Source organism: Dipteris shenzhenensis, chromosome 16 (genome assembly GCF_047967505.1).
Source record: "Dipteris shenzhenensis isolate YYH24624 ecotype China chromosome 16, Dip_SZ_1.0, whole genome shotgun sequence".
NCBI lineage: Eukaryota > Viridiplantae > Streptophyta > Polypodiopsida > Gleicheniales > Dipteridaceae > Dipteris > Dipteris shenzhenensis.
In genome coordinates, this window is record NC_141611.1 from 6,405,408 (window position 1) to 6,421,617 (window position 16,210).

Here is a 16,210-nt window from a genome sequence, read left to right on the forward strand (position 1 = left end):
GGTTATAAATGAATATAAACAAGATAAATATGATTATATAACTTTAGATCACAACCCTATGTAGATTAATTCTCCCCATCTGTCATAATCTCCCCTTTTCAACTAACATATTTGAGAGCATTTTCTAGCCAATCGATGGTGCATTTAGTAGTCATTTTTATAACTCTAGAGAATAATTCCTGCCTCTATTGATTCTTTTGCATGCTTTTATCTCCTCCCCTCTTTCAACTCTTTCTTAGTCATATTTTTTGATCCATGTATCCATCTTTTTACAATTGTAAGAACAAAAGGTGTTCACTTTGAGTTGCAAGGACACACTCATTTTCTCTTCCCTTTTTTAATCTCTCCTATATCATGTGGACCATTACTATCATCCCAAATTCAAGCCATATTTGTAATCAGTTCACTAAGAGTTGTCACTTTTCTTTCATCTCCAAGTCCAAGGGTATTGGTCACCTACAGTTATGTCATTCCTCATTATAGCATAGGTGTTCACAAATGTAGCATAGATCTTGCATAGATACTCCAGTTGTATTCTTGCTAGAGGTGTAGGCTAAAGCATAGAAAGAATTTCTAGTGTGTGTGTAGGTAAAAAAGAAGCAACGACCAGAAGGATTCACTTGAGAAAGTTAATAGGGGATTCTAGGATAGGGTTTGGGAAAGATTGTAGGGTCTAGAACAAGGATAGGGTTGAGAAATCTAATTGGGGATGCCAAGATTTAGAAAGTTCTTAGGTTTGAGAATGGGTTCAAGTTTGAGGAGTGGAGAGCTAGTCTCCTTCACGTTTTCACAAGGTAAAGGGTCAAGACAAAGGAACAAGGTTGAGGGAGGAGGAGAAGGGAGGAGACAGGAGGAGGAAGAAGTGTAGAGAGAGGAGGAGGAGGAGGAGGAGGAGGAGGAGGAGGAGGATATGGGAGGAGGGAGTGCAAGGGTAATGATTGCAAGGGCCCAAGAGCATTCTAGAGCGTAGATTTTGGGAGGTCAAGTGCAAAGAACACAAATGTGAATTGAACACTGAATCCCAAATATTGGTATCTTGTTTGCATTGAGAGATATTTATACATTATATTTCATAGTTTCCATCCTTATACGAAGTGTAAGTACTTTCTCTCTCTTTGTAAGGACTTCTCTCTCTTGTAATGACTTTTTTGTCTTCTGAGGATTTCTGTCTCTTGTAATGACTCCTCCCTCTTGTAAGGGCTTCTTTGTTGTAAGAAATTCTCTCTCTTATAATGACTTATCTATCGTGTTAATACTTATCTCTTTTGTAATGACTTATCTCTCTTGTAAGGGCTGCACTCTCTCTTGTCAAAACTTCTCTTTCTTTCACAAGATTGTAAATTTTAGTCTTTCTCTCTCTAGATTATGATTTTAGAAGTATGATTATATATTTTATACAGAGAATTTGTACTATCCTTTCCCTATGAGATCCATTAAATGCATCTTCAAGTTCAATATAGTACAAGTGAAATTTTGTTGCCACTCCACACATAGAATGAGAGCATTTTGGTTGCTCTAGAATGTGCTTTTGACCGTTGTCTTCACATGGTTAACAATAAGATACTCCATAATGTAAAACAATGATGCTTGAACCATCCATCCTTCTGCCATGGTTCTTGCATGTGCAACTTCATCTACTAAGTACACTAGTAGATGCAATTCAATGTCCATCATTCTTGTTGGAAATGATTTTTCAATCAAACATACAACTTTGATGCCTTTAATTCTCATTTCCACTGCTACATTAATTAGATTTTGTAAAGTGAAGGAAAATTAGACATGCATAATAGACATATACCTTACTAACACATTGAGATACATTTGATACATTTTTTTAATCCTACATCTTCACAAAGCAAGTGGAAGTACATACTATAGTAATAACAATATCTATAAGTTGGACATTTCATCTAGCGGATGAGATGATTTTTAGAGGTGATTATATTCCACGAGAAGTCTTTGAAGAACACTATAGGTTTTCCTATATTTGCACTTAAGACACTATCTAGATACCTTGGGGGCTATCCATGAGGGGGAATTCAAAGAAAGCTATTCGTTGAAGAAACAATTAGGACCTTCCATTTTTGTCCATGCCCCCCCAAAATGAACTCCTTGGGGAGCAAGTATTACTTAGCTACACAGCATATGCATTGTCATGTGGTATTAGAGATCTTGGGATGCTAGATGACTTTGGGAAACAAGAACTCATTAGATTCAAAAAATAGAGCTTACCAAGGGTCCCACAAATAGGAGAAGACAAACATAAGTTGTCATTTACAAAAAGGAAAAGGCTTGATGTAGATGAGCAAGATCAAGAAGAGGAGAATTCTAGGGAAGAAAACTGTAATTTAAATCATACAGAACAATAATTTACATCATAGAGACTTGCATGTTATAAATATCTTGAATAAATTATGGATCATTACATATCCAAACGTGCAACCTGTTTGCTCCCATAGCACATCTTTTGTTTTGGATATTATTCTATTAAACCTTCCTCCTGATAAAAAATACATTCAAGATGGTAATCCTAATTTCCAAGACATCATGCATAGCATCTCGAAGCAATCTTTATGTCTAGTGATGGTTCTACCATGTTGCAATTGCTAGCAACCACGAGATTTGCTACGTACTTCTACACTTTGCAATCTCTGGTGAAAAATAGGAGTTTTCTTATAGAGACATTTCATTGTGATGCATTTGAACGATGGATGTCAGAGTTGACCGATAGGGAAACAAAGGAGAAAATGCATGACTTGAAAGAAACATTGGGATCCCCTGCATTATGGAAATGGTTTGAGGATGCCGCTAATGCTATGAAACCTCTTTTATATGCACTTAGGGCTTTGGAATCAAAGTCTCCAACAATCGGAAAGGCATGGATGCACTTTTGGAGTGCTCTTATTGCGAGGAATCCCCCTACTTACCCGAGCCAAGAGAATGAGAGAAGACCATTTAATGCTACAAAATGCAAGGAATTGTGGCAATTGTTTAGGCCACAATGGGAGCAAGCTCATAATCCATTACATGATGTTGGGTACCTTTTAGACCCTAAGTGGTGGAATACGAAGCCCGAAGAGATCCCAATTGTTATGTATGACTTTCATAAGGTGGTGCGACAATATTATCCCCACAACCATGAGTTTGCAAAGTGTTGTAATGAGTTAGCCAAGTATCATGATGCAAGGAGGGGTTGTTTGCATCGAGCGATGTTTAAGCATTGGCAGAAACTACATGTGCTTGGAAATGGTGGATGATGAATGGTGGCACGCATGAGCTTCTACGCCCGATTGCAATGAGGGTTCTTTCTCAGACATGCTCAAAAACTTGGCCTCAGAAAGAAACTGGAGTCATTACACCTCAAATTGAAATTAGACACGCATGAGCATACCTTTGGGTGTCTTGGAGTGGTCGACGAGGATCGCTAAGATAGTACCACGAAATGTTAGAGCTATATATAGCTTGCCCTAACTTAAACTAGGTCTCACCCATATATATGTAACTAGTGACCAATTTGAATCAGTCTTTGGGAGTCTATTTGGTGTGTCTATCATCTCTTCTTCTTCTCTCTCTCAACATGGTATCAGAGCTACAAAGGTGTTGCTATTGTATGCTCACCTTAATGAAGAAAGATAAGAAGTATTAGTTGTTGATTTGATTACATAGCGCTTTCAATATCTGATCGCTTATTTTCTCTTGTTGATTTTGACATGTCTAACTTGATGTGGTTTTTTGGAGGTATTCTAGTGCAAATTTGAGAAAGTTATTAGTGGCAAATGAATCACAGATCATTAGCAAAGCGTAGCTCTTGTCGTGCTCTTTGTTTTGAGCACTTAAACGCCCCAATCAGACTTCAGAGCAGAAAGTTACGTCAGTTTTTGTGATGACTACTTTTTTCTTTGTTTCGTGATCGGCACGCTCATACTCCTTTTCGCCAACAATCTTGTGGCTTCGTGATAAACATATTGGTTTCATGATCGGCACAATTGAAGTGTTTTTTGCCAAAAATACTTCTGTTTCCTGATTAACAAGTTCTACTTTTCTCGAAAAATATCGTGGTTTCGTGATCAACAAGCTCAAAGTGATTTCTTGGCATGCATGCTATTTCTAATATACTCCCGTCTCACGTTCTATCCTTTTTTGGGGTATCTAGAGTTCTATATTTTCAGAGCAATCATTGTATTCTCGATCATTGATGTGAGCTCTAACAAACGTATTCTTTCGAAGTATGATGGCAACGTCTATAATCGTCAACGGTTTTCCTTCTGGCCAATGATCTATTTCTCTATTTCAAGGACACGGTTTTCCTAGTTGGAAAGTAAGGATGTTATTGATACTCGAAGGTGATAATCTTTCAGATATTGTTCTTGGTGATCTCGTTTGTCCATCCCAACCTATTGATGCAACTTTGAATCATGCTCTTGTGACTCAAGGCCCTCTCTTTGAGCAATGGAGATCTGACTCTGCTGATTGGCATTGTCGTGATAAAGTAGCTCATCAGTATATTTTATCTGCTCTACATGATTCTCTTATGCTAGATGTATTTTATCTGCTCTACATGATTCTCTTATCTGCCCTTCCTTCTTCTCAGGCAATATGGGAATATCTCATTTGTACTTTTGAGAAGAAATTCGTCACAGAGATTCTTTATCTTCGTAATCTTTTGAGCTTTCTGACAAAACGATCATTCGCAAAACTTTCTTTCTTATCATTTCGACTACTTGATTGCTAGGTTTTGAGTTGATATGCAAAAGTTATCAATGATGCATTGCAAATAAGCGTTATGGTCATAATTGATGAAAACAACCAAGTTGGCTTGTTTGAAGCATATGCACCGGTTATTTTGACTGGCTGGATCACTATATTCCGGTTTTAGGTAAGAAAGTTATGATTATTTCTTTTTGATGCCTGCTGTCATTCAACAAATTGGTAGAAGAGTGTTTGGACAGGAAGATGAACACTCATAATAGAGAAGAACTGATCTAGGACATGAGGATGGAAAAGGTTCATACTTTCATAGAATCAATACTATTTTAAGGAAAAGCAAAAGCAATTAAAAAATATATATATTAATACTTAATGATAAGAAGCTTCCCTATATGGTGTTGTCCTCCCGCTTTCAATCTCCACCAGTTAATCACACCATCTTGCACTCAGTATTTGTGTTCCCTTGGATTTAACACACTGCCATATCATGCTTTTACATTCCCACATGAAGAAATAAGATGCTCAATCACATAAAGCAAAATTCTTTAGCTATAGGACTCCATAAAATTTAGATGAAGAGGAGACCCAACACCCATCTGTCATATCCATAAAAACCAAGAGCACAGGGTTGTTGTTGTAAGCATAGTCAATCTTTAAGGATCAAGATCTTATCTAATCAATGCCAAGTAGAGTCTCAATCTTGTTGTTTAGAGTAAGGTAGCCCAATCTACATGCTTTTTTAGTGATAATTATATACGTTCAACAGACCTGAAAGTTGATTGAGAAAATCACTTGGACAAAAGCTTATCTATCATATAAAAGCAATTTTTGATTTCTATTAGGTCATCAATGAAAACAAGAGTTTAATGCTTCATCACTTATGGTTTCATGCTGCTTTTGCAAAAGTAAAAGCCAATGATGCTTCACATATATTAAGCTAGTTTTTATTTAGTGCATCCTTTACTTACTAGTTTCTCATTTAGTTCATCGCTTGCGGAGTCTTTGTGTAAGTGCTTTGCTACTCAACATTCATAGGGCAAGCTATATATAGCTCTAACAATTGTGGTAGAAATCATCCATCCTTTTGGTGTTACAAGAGGTGTTATGATCACAAACATACTCAAGCATATGGTGCTCAACAACAAGATGCCCATACGCATCAAGAGGCAAATCATATCTATTCTCATTTCTCTCCAAAAAGGATACTTCATGTTTGAGATGGTTCCAATTTTATTGTTGATTATGGTGCTACTGGTAATCTGACATATCAATCTCAATGGTTACATAATTATCATGCTCTTCCTCACAAGAAATTGGTTTATCTCGGTGATGACACTACTTGTTAAGTCATGGGTATTGGTGATCTATATCTTGGCACATTTTCTTCAACAAGAGTCTTGTGAGGCATTCTCCATGTTCCAGATCTTCAAAGAAATCTTCTTTCTATTGCATGACTTGTTGATCTTGGTCAGATGCCTGCCTGCTCACTATTGTGTGGCAACTGTAACTCTTTGCTAGTGTTAAGGGAGAAAGCTTTCCACACACACACAACAAGATCTAATCGTAAGCATGGCCTCAACTATCAGCACTAAGCAAAAAATATGGGAAGAGATAAGTAAGGGTGAGTGCAAGAGAGTGATGAGAAGCATTTGGGATGCCTTTTGTATTATGGTGTGCAACCTGGATGAGATCTAGAGTGAGATGGAATCAACACTATCTAGTTTAGAGGGAGTTAGCACTATGAATAGGATTCTTGGAGATGCTAAGACCAGTTTGCAGTCTAAAGGTCATGATGACCTTGTGAGCCGGGTGCAATGGGAGACAGATGCCATGCTTTGGGGGGCTAATAGCTTTATTAGGAATGCAGAGATGCACTTCAACAAAGCATGCAATGCAGACCCTACCCTTGCACAAGAGTTTGAAGTCTTCAAATTAATACAATGGATGAGTCTATGGGCCAAGCACAAGAGTAAGCTCGTTGCATCAGATCATCGTGTCATAGTGGCTAAGAGCTAGGAAAAGAAGGGTGCAGCAGCTTATGGGTGAGCTACATCCTTGGCTGCAGGTGAAGAGTAGCCAGCCTCTATACCCTCTTAACCATTGAGAGGTGATGAGGTTCAAAGGGCACAATACGTGGCTAGTAACATAGATAGAGTGTCAATCTTGGCCTATGTCACAGAGAGGGAGATCCAAGTTGGCGAGGAAATTGGCTCAAGATCCTATGGCATTCCTTCTAAATTGCGGTTGGTAGGAGCTGTAGGGTTGCCATATCACGTGGAATATGCTAGAAAGAAGTACAAGGGCAATATTAGGATGCATACACGAGAAGCAAGGAGAGAACAACTCATGCAGATTTTACATCCAGTCCTTGTACGTGTGATCAAAACAACCCGAGAAGAGCCATTGTGGACCATCACACCATACTTTAATGGCGGTAGCTTGTTGCAGTTTCTTCAAATTTTGCCAATGGACCAAGGCATGTTCACACACTACTTCCACCATGTTCTAAGAGGAGAAGCGGATTTGATGGCCACAAAAAGCGGGGTAGTCCAAGCTACATTGGAGAAGGAACATATTGCTTGAATCAATGTCTTTTGTGAGAATCTCCTCCACATCATCCATGCACTTGTAGATGGTTTGGGAAGGCTGCACGTAGGAAGATGGATTCACACAAACCTGCACCCAGGCAACATCTTATTGGATTTTGTTGGAAAGTCTAGATGCTGAGTAAGCATCATAGATTGGGGGATGGCCATGTGTTAGAGCTATATATAGGTCACCCTAACTTGAATTAGGTCTAACATATATATGTGTAACTAGTGATCAATATGAATCAGTCTTCGGGAGTCTATTTGGTGTGTCTATCATCTCTTCTTCTTCTCTCTCAATATGGTATTAGAGCTGCAAAGGTCTTACTATTGTATTCTCACTGTAACGAAGAAATACATGAAGTATTATGTGTTTATTTTATTACATAGCGCTTTCAGTATCTCATCGCTTATTTTCTCTTGTCAATTCTGACATGTCTAACTTGATGTGGTTTCTTGGATGTCTTCTGGTGTGAATTTGAGAAAGTCATCGGTGACAAATGGATCTTAGACCAATTGGGAGAGCATAGCTCTCATCATGCTCTTCGTTTTGAGCACTTAAATGGCCCGATCGGACTTTGGAGCAAAAAGTTATGTCCATTTTTGTGCCAACAACTTTTTTCTTGGTTTCATGATCAGCACGCTCGTAGTGCTTTTTGCCAAAAATATCATGGTTTCGTGATAAATGTATTGGTTTCACGATCGACATACTTGTAGTGCTTTTCACAAAAAATGTCTTGGTTTCGTGATCAACAAGCTCAAAGTGCTTTTCTTCACAGGTATGCTATTTCTAGCATACTCCAGCATACTTTGTCCCACGTTTTATCCTTTTTTGGCATATCTTGAGTTCTATATTTTCAGAGCAACAATTGTATTCTCGATCCTTGATGTAAGCTCTGACACACATATTTTTCGAAGCATGATGGCAATGTCTATAATCGTCAATAGCTTTCCTTCTGACCAATGACTTGTTCCTTTGTTTGAAGGACAAGGCACTTCTGGTTGGAAAGTGAAGATGTTATTGTTGATACTCGAAGGCAATAATCTTTCTGATATTGTTCTTGGTGATCTCATTTGTCCATCCCAACCTGTTGATGCAATTGTGAATCATGCTCTTGTGACTGAAGGCCCTCTCTTTTGGCAATGGAGGTCTAACTCTATCGATTGGTGTTCTCATTGATAAAGTAGCTCATCAGTATATTTTATCTGCTCTTATACATGATTCTCTTATGTTGGATGTAATTTCCCTTCCTTCTTCTCATGCAATATGGGAAATCTCGTTGATACTTTTGAGAAGAAATCTGTCACAGAGATTCTTTATCTTCGTAATCTTCTGAGCACTCCGTACAAAGTTGGGGCATTTGTGGATGATTTCTTGGATAAAACTGAGGTCCTCTAGAAAATACTCATCTCACCTTCAATATTTCTTTATAAGGGAATTTCCATTCACCAACTCCAAAAGCTTGTTCAATTTTGTCCTTCTCTCCATCTTTTCCATATGCGTGGGAGATAAGGGAGAGAATGCGAAGCATTTTCCCGACTGCGGGGGAGCCTTCGGCCTTCCCTAAAATGAAACCCTACAATTATTTGTTGGCTAAAGTGAGAAAAGTGCTTCGAGCAAGCGAGAAGCACAAAGCGGTATCCAATAGCCAATGCTGTTGGGAAGGTGAATACAAGGAAGAAAGGGAACCTGGGTAATCTCCCTCTTGCTTTCTCCCAGCAATACAATGAAGCCTGGAACGGAAGGAATACTCTAGCTCGGAAACACTACCGTTCTGAGAATACTACTTGGAAGACTAGCGGGAATACGACTGGAAGGAATACATACTCCCTATACTGCCATCAAAATACTACCATCCCGAGAATACTACCAGCCTTCCTTGACCGTGTATTTATTACATGGAGTGTATTCTTCTGGAATTTGAGAGAAGTATTCCTATTCCTTCCCTTCCCTCACCACGGTTGGCTTCCAATGTGAGTAGCAATACCCCGAGTTATGGCATGGTATCAATGTGAATACCAATATGCAGTGTTGTAGGATGGTATCAATGGCAGACCAAAGGTCAAATATAATAGCATTGAGTGAGATCCCCAAGGCAAGGATCGCACTCATAAGCAAAAGGGACTGAAGGTAACGTCACTCGCTATGCAAGAAGTGGAGCCACGCCCTGCCGCTCACCCAACACTTTTCAATTGAATTGAAAGGTCCACAAATTTCATGACCATCTAGTAGTTTGAATTGTAACATAAACCAAGAAATGACAATGCACCTTCTTTTTCTTCAATTTCCAAGAAAGAGAGAATTGCTCGTTTTTTGTTCTGTGTGAACCTTGCCTCCATCTGTCAAGCTTTTAGTGGTTCCACCCCTGTGATGTAGTCTGAAGGAGAAATCGCAGGTGTGGATGAATTACACAAAGCATCTGCTACACTTGTGTAGCCAATGGAGCCACAATGAAGCTTTATGAGAAGAAAGTAGCGGGCAGCCATCCACGACATGAAGTGGATGGCTACCTGCCACTTTCATCTGTCTTATTCAACTATGATAACGTTTTTTGCTACTAACGTGCTATCTTGATGTGCATAGTACGCACAGGGATCCTATCAACATCCATAGGGAATAGGTCATGGGTCAACCTGTCCACTGAGGATCAAGATTATTCCATACTAGTGTATGTGATTACATGAATTTGGATCACAGGCTGGAGATAAGTAGACTCGAACCACTGACATCCGCTATGGGGTAAGCTACTGTCTCTTAGGCCTCCTTGACTGGGGGAGGCTAGCGATAGACAATGACTCCCCCCGAACACTATAACTTTCATTGTACCATGCTCTCCTAGGAGCAACTCTTTTTGAATCGAAAGGCACTAAATCGAGATCCCATTTCAGGCATCTAGATAGAGGTTTTGCCCATCCAATAAGCACTTGTTCAAATAACACACCTAGGACTATGTTTTTTGATGGTTGTGCATGACACTAAGGCAAAAACCGTATTTAATGCTCCCTAGACCATGTAAAGCATATTTGATGGGCACAATACTTTCCTACGCCTCAACGTATGTGGTATTGACTTGTTTGTAAAGAGGCACACCCATCCGATAAGTACTTGGTTGGATAACACACCTAAGAGCGTGTTTCTTAACGGATGTGCATAACACTAGGGGCAAAATGGTGTATAATGCGTGATCGGCCAATCAAAGCATATTCAATGGGCACAATACTTTGCATGCGCTTTAACCTAGTTGAACTTAACTTGCATGCAAAGTGGAGCCCCCATCCGATAAGTACTTGTTTGAATAAGACACCTAGGACCGTGTTGTATTATGGTTGTGCATGAGACTAAGGCAAAAACTGTGTTTTATGCTTTATCAACAATGCAAAGCATATTCGATGGGCACAATACATTGCATGCACCTCCAACTCCATGGAATTGACTTACATGCAAAGTGGCACACCCATCCCATAAGTACTTGTTCAAATAACACATCTAGGACCGTCCTTTTTTACAATGTGCATCACACTAAGGCAAAAATGGTCTAAAATGTGTGATCACCTATGCAAAGCATATTTGATGGGCAGAATACTTTGCATATGCCTCAACCTATGTGGTATTGAGTCACATGCAAAGTGACACACCCATACCATAAGTACTTGTTCAGACAACACACCTAGCAGTGTGTTTTTTAGTGCATTACATGAGGACGACAATGGTGTATAATGCATGATTGACAATGCAAAGCAAATCTGATGGGCATAATACTTTGCATGCACATCAACTTAGGTGGTATTTACTTGTGTGCAAAGAGGTGCCCCCATTCGATAAGCACTTGTTTGAATAACACACCTAGGTCTGTGTTTTTTGAGATGGTTGTGCATGACATTAAGGCAAAAATGGTATTTAATGCTCCCTTGACCATGCAAAGCATATCTGATGGGCACAATAATTTACATGTGCCTCAAACATGATGGTATTGAGTTGCATTTAAAGTGGCACACCCATTCAATGAGTACTTGGATGCATAACACACCTAAAAGCATGTTTTTTTACAGATGTGCATAACATTAGGGGGAAACAGTGTATAATGTGTGATCGTCGACCACGTAAAGCATATTTGATCGGCACAATACTTTGCACCCGCCTCAACCTAGTTGAACTTGACTTGCGTGCAAAGAGGAGCCCACATCCGATAAGTACTTGTTTGAATAACACACTTAGGACTGTGTTTTTTTATGGTTGTGCATGACACTAAGGCAAAAATGGCATTTGATGCTTGATCGACAATGAGAAGCATATCCGATGGGCACAATACTTTGAATACACCTTAAAATAGTTGTTATTGACTTACATGCAAAGTGGCACACCCATCCCATTAGTACTTGTTCAAATAACACATCTAGGACGATGTTTTCTTACAATTGTGTATGACACTAAGGCAAAAATGGTGTATAATGCGTGATCACCTATGCAAAGCATATTCAATGGGCACAATATTTTGCATATGCTGAGACCTATGTGGTATTGAGTTTCATGCAAAGTGACGTACCCATACCATAAGTACTTGTTCGGATAACACACCTCGAAGCACGTTTTTTGATGGTAGTGCATAACACAAGGATGAGAAAGGTGTATAATGCATGATCGACAATACAAATCATATCCAATGGACTGAATAATTTGCACACACCTCCAACTCGGTGGAATTGACTTGTGTGCAAAGAGGTTTCCCCATCCAAAACGTATTTTTTTGAATAACACAGCTAGGACCGTGTCTTTTGATCGTTGTGCATGACACCAAGGCAAAAATGGTATTTAATGCTCCCTCAATAATGCAAAGAATTTTTGATGGGCACAATACTTTGCATGCACCTCAAACATGGTGGTATTGAGATTCATGCAAAGTGGTACACCCATCGGATAAGCACTTGGTCAGATAACACACCTAAAAGCATGTTTTTTTATAGTTGTGCATGACACTGAGGGACAAACAACATTTAATGCATGATATACCTACAAAGCATATCTGATGGGCACAATACTTTGCACTCACCTCAACCTAGGTGTTATTGAGTTTCATGCAACGTGGCATGTCCATCCGATATGTACTTGATCAGATAACACACATAGGAGCATGTTTTTTTACGAATGTGCTTGACACTAAGGCAAAAACGGTATTTAATGCTCAATTGACCATGCAAAGCATATCTGATGGGCACAATACTTTTCCTACACCTCAACCTAGGTGTTATTGACTTGTTTGCAAAGAGGCATACCCTTCTGTTGGTCATATAACACATTTAAGAGCTTGTTTTTTTCGGATGTGCATAACACTAGGGGGAAACAATGTATAATGTGTGATCGACCATGCAAAGCATATCTGATAGGCACAATACTTTGCATGCACCTTTGCCTATTTGAACTTGACTTGCGTGCAAAGTGGAGACCTCATTTGATAAGTACTTGTTTGAATAACACACCCACGACCATGTTTTTTTATGGTTGTGCATGACACTAAGGCAAAAACGGTGTTTTATGCTTTATCGACAATGCAAAGAATATATGTTGGGCACAATCTTTTGTGAACACCTTAAACTCAGTACATGCAAAGTGGCGCGCTCATCCCATAAGTACTTGTTCAAATAACACATCTAGGACTGTGTTCTTTTATGTTTGTGCATGACACTAAGGCAAAAACGGGGGTTTATGTTTTCCAAAGCATATCCAATGGGCACAATACTTTGAACTCACCTCAAACCAGGTTTTATTGACTTGTGTGCAAAGTGGCACCCCCATCCGATAAGAACTTTCTCAATAACACACTTAGGACCATGTTTTTTTATGGTTGTGCATGACACTAAGGCACAAACAGCGTTTAATGCGTGATATACCATGAAAAGCATATCCAATGGGCACAATACTTTGCACTCACCTCAACCTAGGCGTTAATAAGTTGCATGAAAAGTGGCATGTCCATCCAATAAGTACCTAATTGGATAACACACCTAGGACTGTGTTTTTTATGGTTGTGCATGACACTAAGGCAAAAATGGTGTTTGATTCTTGATCGACAATGCAAAGCATATACAATGGGCACAATACTTTGCATACATCTTAAAATAGTTTTAATTGCTACATCTAGTTCAAATAGTTCAAATAGCACATCTAGAACGATGTTTTTCAATAGTTGCATATGACACTAAGGCAAAAACGGTGTATAATGCGTGAACACCTATGCAAAGCATATCCGATGGGCACAATACTTTGCATATACCTCAACCTATAAGGTATTGAGTTGCATGCAAAGTGACGCACCCATACCATAAGTACTTGTTTGGATAACATACCTCAAAGCACGTTTTTTGACGATAGTGCATAACACAAGGATGAAAAAGGTGTATAATGCATCATCGACAATGCAAAGCATATCCAATGGACTGAATACTTTGCATGTACCTCCAAATCGGTGGATTTGACTTGTGTGCAAAGAGGTTCCCTCATCCAAAAATCATTTGTTTGAATAACACACCTAGGACCATGTTTTTTGACAGTTGTGTATGACACGAAGGCAAAAAGAGTATTTAATGCTCCCTTAACAATGCAAAGCATATCCGATGGGCACAATACTTTGAATGCACCTCAAACATGGTGATATTGAGTTGCATGCAAAGTGGTACACCCATCCGATAAGCACTTGATCGGATAACACACCTAAAGCATGTTTCTTTATAATTGTGCATGACACTGAGGCACAAACGGTGTTTAATATGTGATATACCTTGCAAATCATATCGGATAACACACCTAAGAGCGTGTTTTTTTACGAATGTGCGTGACACTAAGGCAAAAATGGTATTTAATGCTCAATCAACCATGCAAAGCATATCCGATGGGCACAATACTTTTCCTTCACCTCAACCTAGGTGGTATTGACTTGTTTACAAGGAGGCATACCCATCCGTTGGTCGTATAACACATCTAAGACCGTGTTTTTTTATGGATGTGCATAACGCTAGGGGGAAACGGTGTATAATGTGTGATCAACCATGCAAAGCATATCTAATAGGAATGATACTTTGCATGCAAAGTGGTGTGCCCATCCCATAAGTACTTGTTCAAGTAACAAACCTAGGACCATGTTTTTTTATGGTTGTGCAGGGCACTAAGGCAAAAACGGTGTATAATGAGTGATCGCCTATGCAAAGCCACTACTACACATGGATCCTATTGCGACATTTACGTACCGATGCTTAGCACCTGCATGGCGTTAATCGTCAGTATGAAATGCGGGTTTCGTAAAGTGTCACTATATAGCGACGCTTGCCAAAAGTCGCTATATAGTGACTTTTATAAAGATTTCTATATAGCAACTTTTAAGTGTCGCTATATAGCGACACTGATATACTATTTTATAGTGACATCTTCCAGAGAGGTTTTTCTTCCATATAGGCCTTAAAAGTTAGTTTTTTCCAATGACAAAATTTTTTAAATTTTCATACATGTTTGATCTCATAGAGAATAAAAATATGAGAGCATGTACATCAAGACTTTGAAGCTCATACATGCATGTCCAAGTTTGAGATGAAAAAAATCAATTAAGAGCATTTATATCAACTATTTAATCTTGAGCCAAGTCTAAGGTGCCAAACAAGTCTATCTCCAACTCTATACCGAGTTGATCTCCTATATCATCATCATACTCTAGCATCGTACGTTCACCTAAAAGTATTTAATCATCTTCTTCAATAAAGTGTGGTGATTCTTGATGATCGTTGTCTTCTTCCTCAATATCATGATCTCCATCTTCCTCCCATGTGATGTCATTATGCGCATCTTCCTCTTGGCTCATATGGTGATGTACATCTTCTTCGCTAGATTCATCAATTGGATCTGGCATTGGTAGTGGCATCTCCATATCCACATCTCTATCTTCAAAAATTTGCTTACTTCATGGTGCAACTTGGATCACGTACCACCATCCTGGAGTAGAACGATCCGGATGAAAAACCACCTATATTGAAGATGGGTGCCAAATGTCGTCAATTATATATATGAAATTATGCTCAAGTACATGTATCAATGGATCTTTAAAAACGAAAGATTCGATTAATTAAATCATTAGTATGCACCTACTCACAGTGCTCAGGAAGAACAAAAGTATCACTTTCATCGGTCCAATGTTTGGTGGAGTCTATTGCAAAGAAACCGCTACTATCTTTTCTCACTGTTGCATGGGGACCGTTGTAAATAGTTCTAAACCATTTTACATCAAGAATGAAAATACTAAATCATCTGAAATCAACTTCATAGATGTCGCGTATGGTTCCACAATAATCCAACTGTGAGGAGAGAAGATTGGTATCCGAAGCACTTGCTTGGCTATCTTATGTGAAGTTAGCCATGACTCCACAATCATATGTGACTCTCTTTAAATCGATGCGTTCCACGTGAAAATGTCATTCATACGACCATAATGCACTGTACTTTTTATACTGTAAAAGAGCATCATTAAAACAATGAAGATGCATCTATTTTATAGCGTATATTGCCACAAATAATAACTTAATTATGTCAAGAGGTAAGAAACTTACATGCACCATACATCTAGATGATAACTCTCGCTCGTGCTCGTTTTTTGTCTCTCCATCGCGTTCGGCTTTATGTACAGCTAGTTATAGCCAATCAAGTGACATGTTAGTAGGAAGAAGAGCTAGATCCCATGGATATGGTTGTGATCACCTGTACATTACTCTGAATCTCGTCCTTGCATTTAGTCTTTCTGCTTTGGCCACTTCATATCTCTCAATCCACTTTTGCATCTCAGGGCTATTGAAGATACAAAACTTATTGAATTTCTCCATTTGCTCCGCTCATCTTTCTTTCAATCCCTTTTCCTTGGGGAACCTTGCCAATGATGCGA